The sequence below is a fragment of the Schistocerca cancellata genome, chromosome 7 (genome assembly GCF_023864275.1).
Source record: "Schistocerca cancellata isolate TAMUIC-IGC-003103 chromosome 7, iqSchCanc2.1, whole genome shotgun sequence".
Classification (NCBI taxonomy): Eukaryota; Metazoa; Arthropoda; class Insecta; order Orthoptera; family Acrididae; genus Schistocerca; species Schistocerca cancellata.
In genome coordinates this window covers 384,453,215-384,464,081 of record NC_064632.1, presented here as the reverse complement: position 1 = coordinate 384,464,081, position 10,867 = coordinate 384,453,215, and the positions used below count along the sequence as shown (strand labels likewise).

Sequence of the window (10,867 nt, the reverse complement as noted above, 5' to 3'; positions counted from 1 at the left end):
AAGTTTTGTTTGTTAGGATGTAAAAACACAAACTGTCCCAGAAGCCACGAATAACTGTTATTCTTTGAGGACGGATAACATTTCCAGTCAGGTTGTAAAGCTTCAGTTATCAGTATATGACTTTCTGCGGTACTGTTGACAGTGCTAATTTCTTCCTAGTCCAGTTCCAAATTCTGATTCTGTTTTCACATAAGAAGAGGTGCGCTGCAGTTTCTACAAGCCGACACCTGTCGCAATATGGAGATGGTCTCAATTTGATTTTCCATAACCGTTCCGCTGTGGGTATGGTTTCGTTCATAATGTCTTATCATACGGCAGTGACTCTAGTTGGTAGAATTTTATTGTTGATAGTTTTACAGACGTTCATCCAGTTTTTAGTTGGTTAATTTACCGGAATTGGTTGTGAAGACGATGTCTGGTAATATAATCATAGACGGTTCTAGTGTTGCTTTGTTCTGGTGGAAGTCTATAACAGCACCAATCGCCATAGTACTCTCGGACGTAATCTAGGCTGGCATCTAAACGTGCTACATTAACAGGAGCGTTCCTGTTCCCAAGATCTAACGACAGGAACAGAAGTTTCGTGATGCCTGTCTTACTGGCCTGTATTAGTTTAAAAGCACGTCTTTAATTCCAAGTCCTCCGTTTTGCCTCTGCAAAGTCACCATGTGGAAGAATACTTTGAAGATATTTTGTTTTCACACATACCAAGACGCTAGAGCTAGTATTTTATGTGTGGTGACCTGCGGTATCGGTAAGACTGCTGCGACATGATATATTTTGCTAAATATGTATGTATTTATAAACTGAACTTTCTGCAGTCGGTCTAATGATCGCATGTCGTGGTCCTTCAACAAGGTTCCGATGACATTAAGTTTCCGCTCTTAATTGTTCGTAGCCATTCGATTGGGATTCGCCCTTAACCAGAATCCGAGTTGGAGTCTCTCTTCAGTTACATCTAACCAGTGCGCACCTATTGCACTATTGTAAGAACCGAGATGCAGTATTTTGGATTTAAAATTTTGTAAGTTTGCGGTAAAATCTTATGGGACCAAGCTACTTAGGTCATCGGTCCCTAAGCTTAAACACTACTTAATCTAACTGAAACTAACTTACGCTATGGGCAACACACACACACACATCCATTCCGGAGGGAGGTCTCGAACCTCCGACGGTGGACACCGTCGGGACACAGCAGCCAACCTCTCTGTAGCACCTATTTACACACGCTCCTCGTCAGACGCGAATTCCCATCTTTGCCGCATACCACATGCGCTGAACCCCCCCTCCCCGTTGACCTTTATTCCACTCGCTCGCGGCCACACTGTATTCCCGCGAGGGTTCGGACGATGACGATCGTCTAGCACTAAAAACTTTCGATGACCCGTCGAGACTCAAATAATTAATTATACAGGATGTTTCAGGAAGAATAGTAAATATTGTAGAAGGTGGCAGTGTAGACAAATTGCAGAAAAATGCCATATAACATAGGTCCAATTTTTATGGCGTACATATAGCTGGGTTCAACGCATTTTCGTTTCATATGTTGGTCCTTACAGAACCCAGCTGTCTACACTTCCTTGAAAATGAGCTTCCAGCGTTATTGGAAGAAGTTCATTTGGCTACAAGAATGCATACGTTCCTCCAGCATGACGGGGCTCCCGCACATTCTAGTCGTCAGGTGACACAGTATCCAAGCCTAACATTTTCCGGAAGATGGAACAGTAGATATGAGCACTTTTCTTGGCCACCAAGGTACCCGGACCTTATCTCTTTGGATGTTTGCGTGCAGGAATGGTTAAAGTCGAAGGCTACAAATAAAAAGTAAACCCAAGAGCAGATTTCATCGTTCGGATCATGAATAGTGCAGCCCTCATAAAAGAAAGCAAAGGCGACCTCAGAAGAGCTACACATGGTGTTATCAAGAGAAGTCAAATTTGCATTGAAGTTGGTGGGGAAATTCTGGAAAATCAACTTTGAACTTTCTCATTTGCCTTTGCTTTGAGTTCGTTAGGGTTACGTACTAACAGCTGTATCTCTGTTCTCAATAAAAAGAGGACGTATCTATATGGAATTTTTTATGCAATTCGTCTGTACTACCACCTGCTAAAATATGTACTATTCCTCCTGGAACATCCTGAATATGGATATATGTGTGATGTCTGTTCTGTCGAACCTGGTCAGGTTCAAATTTATCTGACGCCGTTGTTCTCTTTTACCGCCCATAACAGCCTGAACATCTGTGCTTCGATATTTAATTGATTAACAAGGCTGTCTATTTTGATTCGTAGTGTCTGTTCTTTCGGAAATGCCAGAAAGAACACACACACACACACACACACACTCACACACATTTTTATCTTAAGTGCTATTCGTAAAAGGTTTGGCAATTCAGTGATAGTGTCGGACTGGAGGTGCATCAGCCTACTCATTTCACTAGATGTAGTTGTAATATTCTGAACAATTCCTGTTTAATAAGTGACAGCGACAGTGTCTCTCATCGTTTACTTTGTTGGAAACCTGCTTCTTTCTGCCCTAAACTGTGCTACAGCAATGAGTGATTGCTCACATTCTTGATACCTCACTAGACGTGCTACTGTAACTGTAGCCAAACATTCAAATCCCGCTGGAAAAGTATATTTCAAGTCAGATGGTTTTGGTTCTCCCCTACTGTCATTGAAAATGATCATAACGAAATTAAGTAGAGGAATCCTATGAAATCCTTGAGTTCATACTGCGGTGCTTTGCAGATGAAAAATGTTTTTCACAATTATCAGATGACAGATGGAATTTGTCAGATTCCACTAATTATGACCGCATTATTAATTGCTGGTTCACAGGCGCATTTCTGCCACTTATTGTAACTGTTTCTTGAATGTTAGAGCTGGAAGAATAGAAACATCAAATTTTTGCCATATGGAATGTTCGAATTCACCTTAAGTCTTCACGGTTCGGCAAAGGCAGAATATCAGTCATAAAAGCTGACAACAATAAGCCAGGCCATGCCTGTCTTCTGGCGGATGTGCCAACGACAGTGGTCTCAGTAACAATATTGTACAGTAAAGTTACATTGCTAATTCAACCGCTGGAGAAGCTTCAAAATTGTTAATCGCGTCTGGTGAGTACGTCTTCAAAGTTTCGGTCCGATTAAGACAGTAAAACACAAATAAATTCAGTGCATCGATGTATTACAAGTAATTGCACTCCATCCCCTAAACCTAGTTACAGAAATGCGAATAAGACTCATTGACATATAATGAGGATCTTGCGGCCCTCGCCACTCGCAACTTTGAGACACAGCTATAGTCACTTCCGAGGTCATCACAGAACACATCAGCGGGTATCCTTCCTGGCAGTATAACAGAAACTTGGCAACAGCGCAGAATGTGTTTGGCAACTCTGTGACCGACGAGTTACTTCCTTGATGGCTCAGAACTATACTGCTAAATTCACTTGATTTTCTCTTGAGATGTGACATAAAGATATCAGTTAATGCTTTTGAGTCAACGAAAGTAGTTCCACACGGGAAATACAACTACTCTCGTCTCTTTTGTTGCGATTTATCTGCCATAGCGACTACTGAGTCAATAAGTATACCAAAGAGACTGCACCTGTTCGCTAGCTCCTAGGTAACGTTCTTGCTTGTCAGGTGCACGCTGCCGTAGTTCGCATTTCGAGACTCGCTGAAAGCTAGATTTTTAATTCTTTTGTAGCAGAGCTACAAGCAGGCAGATACAAACTCAATAAGGGAATCGTAATACAACGCTCGACTAAAATTCGTCTTGCTACTTTTAGTAACCCTTAGTGTCGAAGCGAAAACCTTAAAGTACTGCCAAATTCATAATGCCACTTTTGTTTTCTGCCGACATTTTTTGTTGTTGTGAATACGTAATTTTATCTATGAACTACCACAATTTCATAATACTTGCGAATGATACAGGAAATGAAGTAAATACAGATATTTCGAAGTGAAAAGTAAGTAATGTCCTACTAATTGGTGTTAAAATAGGCTCAATCGTCTTATAGATACTTAATGCTATATTAAGACAGGCTGCCGTCGTGATGTTTCTGTAGTAAGCTGAATTTAATTTGTATTAGAATAGTGAATATTTTATTTGCGTTTTTCATTAGTTAACTCAACGTAACAGTAATCATCAAAGAGAAATTAATCAGCAGCAGAATTTTCTTTCACGATATATAAAACAATCTGACAATGCTAAAGTAGTTCACAAATTCTACGCCTGTAGAAACCTACTGGTTCTAACGATGTCATTAAACCAGAGTAGTTTTAAGAGTATTTTCGTCTAGAAACGGATTGCCTTGACGGTTGATCGATCAAGAGCGGGAAAGGTAAAATTTTACGAGTATATGACGAGAGGGACAAGTGCTTGAGAGAGGACTTCCCTATCAATACAACTGCCAGTGAGACGACTTTCCTATCAATGTCCTGGATAGTTTTGTTTCTCAAATCAACAGAGAGCGTTATCACGCAGTAGCAGCGGTGATGTAGTTTTGTTGCTCGATTTTCTTACACTGCGACCGAAAGGTGTCTCAGCTGTTAGGAACAAATTCCAGCAGTGATGCACATACTTCTTAGGACAGAATTCGTAGCCCAAAACACGCTTTTGGAGCTATAAGATGTAAAATATTATGTTCACACTACTCTTTGCTCGAGTTTACACTGACAGCGTCGCGCTGCTTTCACATGGGCGGCGCCGGATTTCAGGTGGCGGGTGGCGTGTGGCCGGTGGCCGGTAGCCGCTGCAGCGTGAGGAAACACTCGAGCGTAAGCTGTTACGATCGCGACGCAGCCACGAGCTGTCCTGCGGAATTGTTTCTGGAAGTACTTGTTATTGCTGGAGGATAGAATGTGAAGCGAATTATCTTCGATGTTGAATCACACTCATAACTTTAGACGAGGGCCGAAATGCGGAAAAAAAAATTTGGAGGCGAACAGGAGACTATAAGTTCAGAATACACGACGATTACCACTTTTTTTTATCTCATTTTGTTCGTTTTCGTTCGTTGTATTTGCTCGGGGCGGACGTCGCAAGACACCCTTTTCAGGTCGTAGTTTATCCATTAACTCAGTTTTTTTTATTACAGAGGGCAGCTTACCCTCTGACCGAACACGCTGAGTTACCGTGCCAGCAACCACTAGACCACGGGCTCACACAACCTGACAATATCTCGGAAGCAGACAACACTTCCTCCTAACACTTCCGCATCTTACAGTGTTGACAGATTGTGCATATGGCCCAACTTGGAGTTTTCAGGGGTGGTCAGTTTTATTGGCGACCTTAAGTGAACGACTCGGACTTGTCTCTGTGGCGGCCAGCTGGCGGTCAGTTTTTATGTCTAAAACTGTACCTCTTCCCTGCTCCCTCCTCTGCATTTAACAGTACAAATCCCATTACACTCTTAATGTTGCAGCTATTGCTCTTGCCTTTACTGCAGGTTTTTATGTTTTTTTTTCTATATGCTGAGGTATTCGCACCAACAATCACTGTTTTTTCGTTTCTTCATATTTTTCCTACAGCCATTCTGCCTTACCTTCCTTGCACTTCCTGTTTGTCATTTCAAAGTGACTTTTATTTCTGTATTCCTTAATTTCCCTTAACATTTTTATATTTCCTTCTTTCAACGATCAACTGAAGTATTTCTTCTGTTACTCATGGTTTTTTCCGCAGTAACCTTCTTTGTACCCATGTTTTTCTTTCCAACATACACTCCTGGAAATGGAAAAAAGAACACATTGACACCAGTGTGTCAGACCCACCATACTTGCTCCGGACACTGGGAGAGGGCTGTACAAGCAATGATCACACGCACGGCACAGCGGACACACCAGGAACCGCGGTGTTGGCCGTCGAATGGCGCTAGCTGCGCAGCATTTGTGCACCGCCGCCGTCAGTGTCAGCCAGTTTGCCGTGGCATACGGAGCTCCATCGCAGTCTTTAACACTGGTAGCATGCCGCGACAGCGTGGACGTGAACCGTATGTGCAGTTGACGGACTTTGAGCGAGGGCGTATAGTGGGCATGCGGCAGGCCGGGTGGACGTACCGCCGAATTGCTCAACACGTGGGGCGTGAGGTCTCCACAGTACATCGATGTTGTCGCCAATGGTCGGCGGAAGGTGCACGTGCCCGTCGACCTAGGACCGGACCGCAGCGACGCACGGATGCACGCCAAGACCGTAGGATCCTACGCAGTGCCGTAGGGGACCGCACCGCCACTTCCCAGCAAATTAGGGACACTGTTGCTCCTGGGGTGTCGGCGAGGACCATTCGCAACCGTCTCCATGAAGCTGGGCTACGGTCCCGCACACCGTTAGGCCGTCTTCCGCTCACGCCCCAACATCGTGCAGCCCGCCCCCAGTGGTGTCGCGACAGGCGTGAATGGAGGGACGAATGGAGACGTGTCGTCTTCAGCGATGAGAGTCGCTTCTGCCTTGGTGCCAATGATGGTCGTATGCGTGTTTGGCGCCGTGCAGGTGAGCGCCACAATCAGGACTGCATACGACCGAGGCACACAGGGCCAACACCCGGCATCATGGTGTGGGGAGCGATCTCCTACACTGGCCGTACACCACCGGTGATCGTCGAGGGGACACTGAATAGTGCACGGTACATCCAAACCGTCATCGAACCCATCGTTCTACCATTCCTAGACCGGCAAGGGAACTTGCTGTTCCAACAGGACAATGCACGTCCGCATGTATCCCGTGCCACCCAACGTGCTCTAGAAGGTGTAAGTCAACTACCCTGGCCAGCAAGATCTCCGGATCTGTCCCCCATTGAGCATGTTTGGGACTGGATGAAGCGTCGTCTCACGCGGTCTGCACGTCCCGCACGAACGCTGGTCCAACTGAGGCGCCAGGTGGAAATGGCATGGCAAGCCGTTCCACAGGACTACATCCAGCATCTCTACGATCGTCTCCATGGGAGAATAGCAGCCTGCATTCCTGCGAAAGGTGGATATACACTGTACTAGTGCCGACATTGTGCATGCTCTGTTGCCTGTGTCTATGTGCCTGTGGTTCTGTCAGTGTGATCATGTGATGTATCTGACCCCAGGAATGTGTCAATAAAGTTTCCCCTTCCTGGGACAATGAATTTACGGTGTTCTTATTTCAATTTCCAGGAGTGTATGTGACTTCCCTAAGATATCTTCAACTGTACAGCCTACTGAGCCCACTCCATGCTCTACCTTCCTATTCGTAACGAATCCTACTCCTGTCATACCATTTTCTGCTGCTGTTGATGTTACTCTATACTCATCTGACCAGAAATCCTTGTATTTTCTCCATTTAACTTTCACTGACGCCCACTACATCTAGACTGAGTCTTAGCATTTCCCTTTTCAGATTTTCTAGTTTCCCTACCACGTTATAACTTCTGATATTCCACACCACGACTCGTAGAACATTATTCTTTCGTTGATTATCAAGTCTTCTTCTCATGGTCACCTCTCCCTTGACAGTCCCCTCTCGGAGATCCGGACAAGGAACCATTCTGAACTCAAAACACTTTTTGAGTACAAGCCACTTGTCCTTTGGATACACAGTGTGTGTCTTTAATGCGGTAGTTTCCATTGAATTCTGAATCTTCATGGCGTTTATTATTGTCAATTCTTCCGCTATTAGGGGCAGTTTCCCACCCCAAGGGCAAGAGAGTTCCCTGAGCCGCTGTTCTCCGAACTCTGACAAAGCCGTTGGCAGAATGAGGGCGACTTCTTATCCCGGAAGTCATCGACGCCATTCCAGGTGATTTTTTTTCCTAAATTTAAGCGGTGGTGGGGCTCGAACCTGGGACCGAGGACATTTCGACCAGCAATAAAATACGTGACCCCTAGACCACGAGTGCACCGCCTGCCATTCCTTCCACTTTCAGTAAAGAAGGAAAATAAAAATAAAAACTTCAGAATCGGATAGAGTTTCTATTCTCCCCAGCCAGATCTCTTGGTAGCTACACCAGCGGCGTCTATGCTAATCAGCTTGTATCTTATGGGTATCACAGCAGCTATCGTAAAAGTTTCTTTCGTCGTTTTCTAGGAAATATGGGTTTGTGGGTCCCACGCACCGTGATGCAAAAGCTCAGTTTTCAATTACCTATCGACAGCGTCCAATTTGAGTTAATCGGGTGCCATAATCTTTAAGGGCGGCTCTCTGAAAAACGGAGAGTGGGTGAAGAATGGAGGGAGCGTTCAACCAAAATATGTCGGAGTCTCTCATTTAGGTTGTGCACAGCAGCCAAATCAGTTATCCGTGTGTGATGCAAAAGCTAGAATCTATCTCACAGACGGTGTTTGTGTGTGCGCTAATGGTAGAACAGGTGCTTCCAACGGCTTTGGTGAAGCGAGGTGCGGACCCAACGCGAAGGTTGTCATTTGTTTCGACAAGATCGTTACTCCGATTAAGCTGTTGGTGTTCATCAGATATCTGCAGGTGTGGCGAAAACTGAATCACGTTTGATGTGCGATCGGCCCTTCTGTCGTTCACACAAAGTCGCCGCTAACAGTGATTTCAGGAACCCGCCAGTGACCGACGTCATACGTCATCAATTAGCACTGCACAGATACGTAGTTACTAATCAGGCGTTACTGTTTTGAGCAGCGCAGCCGAGTAACAACTGATTTGGCAGTTATTGTTTCACGAGTCTTACGGCTTGTCACAACGCGAAGGTAGACCATTCTCAGGAATACAGCGTGTTCTGAAAGTACTTAATAACTTAAGAGTAACGAAATTTGTCGTAATTAAGTTTAGTAGACAATAATAAAGCAAATCAGTAACTATTTACGTGAGCACATTCGTTAGTATGTCTAGTTCACGGATTAAGTAAATAAAGAAATGATGCAATATTCTGTTGCGGATAGCAACTAAATTAGTGTGTTACATCAAATCATTATTGGGAGGCAGATGATTTAATATTAAGTTCTATCTATGGAAGTTTCGATGATTTATGGGTATATTTTGTGTAAGGGAGTCAACCTCTAAGAGTTCTGTAGCCATTCTCCTCGCCTAGACAACCAGAAAAAAGTCTTCTTCTCGTAACACTTCTCTTTCATATTCCACACACTGCTGTTGTGGGCTAAACCGAACACATTTGCTACACCGATGATTAAAAGTAAATAACATACAAATCAAATCACCGGAATTTCCAGTCATCTCTATGTTTACTGCAACTTAAGAACATCAGTGTCATATGAGCGCAAAATTGTTACAACCTCACTCTGATAATTTATCCAACGGGCAGAAACGTTCGGACGACGTACGTTGGAGCGGCACAAGATTACTTTTTCCTGTGTAACGACACTCACACTGAATACTTGCTGTGAATTAACAAAATGTGCCACACGGAGACTTAAGTTCGAACCCTTACTTTTTATGACTATGTACTTTCAGTTTCTCAACAGCCTTCCCGCTCGGTCACCGAAGCTAAGCGCTGTCGGGCTTGGCTAGTACTGAATTAGAATTATATAAATACCTTCAGCTGCTAACGGGCATTGCTATATGTCAACGGGGACAGGTGAAAATGTGTGCCCCGACCGGGACTCGAACCCGGCATCTCCTGCTTACAGGGCAGACGCTCTATCCATCTGAGCCACCGAGGGCACCGTGATGCCAGAACTATATACTTATATGGACATGTCCGAAAGAACAGGCACCATATCCATGTAAGTATATAGTTCTGGCAACACCGGCCATGACCTCCTTCTTCGGATGCACACATATTCCCCGAATTCTTACGGCACTTGGTAAGAATGTCTTCCACGAGTAATGAGTCTGTTGGGGTGGGACACTACGAATGTAGTGTGTGGAGATACAAGGTGAGAATGTGGGTCTCGCGGGAGGCGTTCCCGAGATAATCCCTGCAGTCGCCCTGTCCTCTGTGCCCTGCGTCTGCCATGTAAGTAGGAGATCCCAGGTTCGAGTCCCGGTGGAGGCACACATGTTCACCTGTCCCCGTTGATATATATCGACGCCCGTTAGCAGCTGAAGGTATTTATATAATTCTAATTTCTTTCTAGACGGCTGCAGGTCATCAATGGTGTTCTGGTCTTTCGGACATATCCGCAGGAACAGACACCATATACATATAAGTTTATGGCTGGTACTTGGCTGGGTGATGGTCCGGGAGTGCCGAGAGCTGTTAATAAGCTGGGTGGACTCAGCTCTTGTGAGGCCAGTTGAGGAGCTACTTGAGTGAGAAGTAGCGACACCGGTCATGAAAACTGACAACGGCCAGGAGAGTAGTGTGCCGACCACATGCCGCTCCATATCTGCATCCGGTGACGCCTTAGGGCTGAGGGTGTCGCGGCGGCCGGTCGGTAGCGTTGGGCCTGCAAGGCCTGTTCGGACTGTTTTATTTATTTATTTGCTTCTACTTTGAGTTTAGCCGTTCAAGTACGCCTTATTAGATCTGCAGTTTTCAAGTCACCAGCGGTTCCTCTTAATTTCCTTCAGATTACACCTCTACACCTATAACACGCTATGGAAGTATACCCTCGGTGTAAGTGACAATTTGAGAATGCCTCCAAAAATCTAGTCACTATTAATGACTATAGCCAATCCTTTATTTGGCAAATATTTAAAGAAATATTAGCGACGGAACATCAAGCTATTCCTCTCCGTTCCATCTGCTTTACCTTTCTCAATTCTCTTCAGGTAATGAGTAATGTCACGCTAAGAACAATTAACTTAACACTGTGCTCAAACAGTGAAACATAAGAATAGAGTGATTGCAATGAGGCTGTGTAGCCATTAGGGACGATCCGTCCTCCATGATATGTGGTGCGAGACCAGACGCGAAGCTCTCCACCCCAGTGAGTCGGTTCACTGTCTTGTCGACTTTTAATTTGATATCT

General features: G+C 44.7%; 1 non-coding gene across 1 annotated transcript; it reads right to left on the bottom strand.

The window, feature by feature from the left end:
* Positions 1-9,539: 9,539 nt before the first annotated feature.
* On the bottom strand, positions 9,540-9,614 carry Trnat-ugu (transfer RNA threonine (anticodon UGU)). The gene has a single exon. It is a non-coding gene; the product is annotated as a tRNA-Thr (tRNA).
* Positions 9,615-10,867: the final 1,253 nt, after the last annotated feature.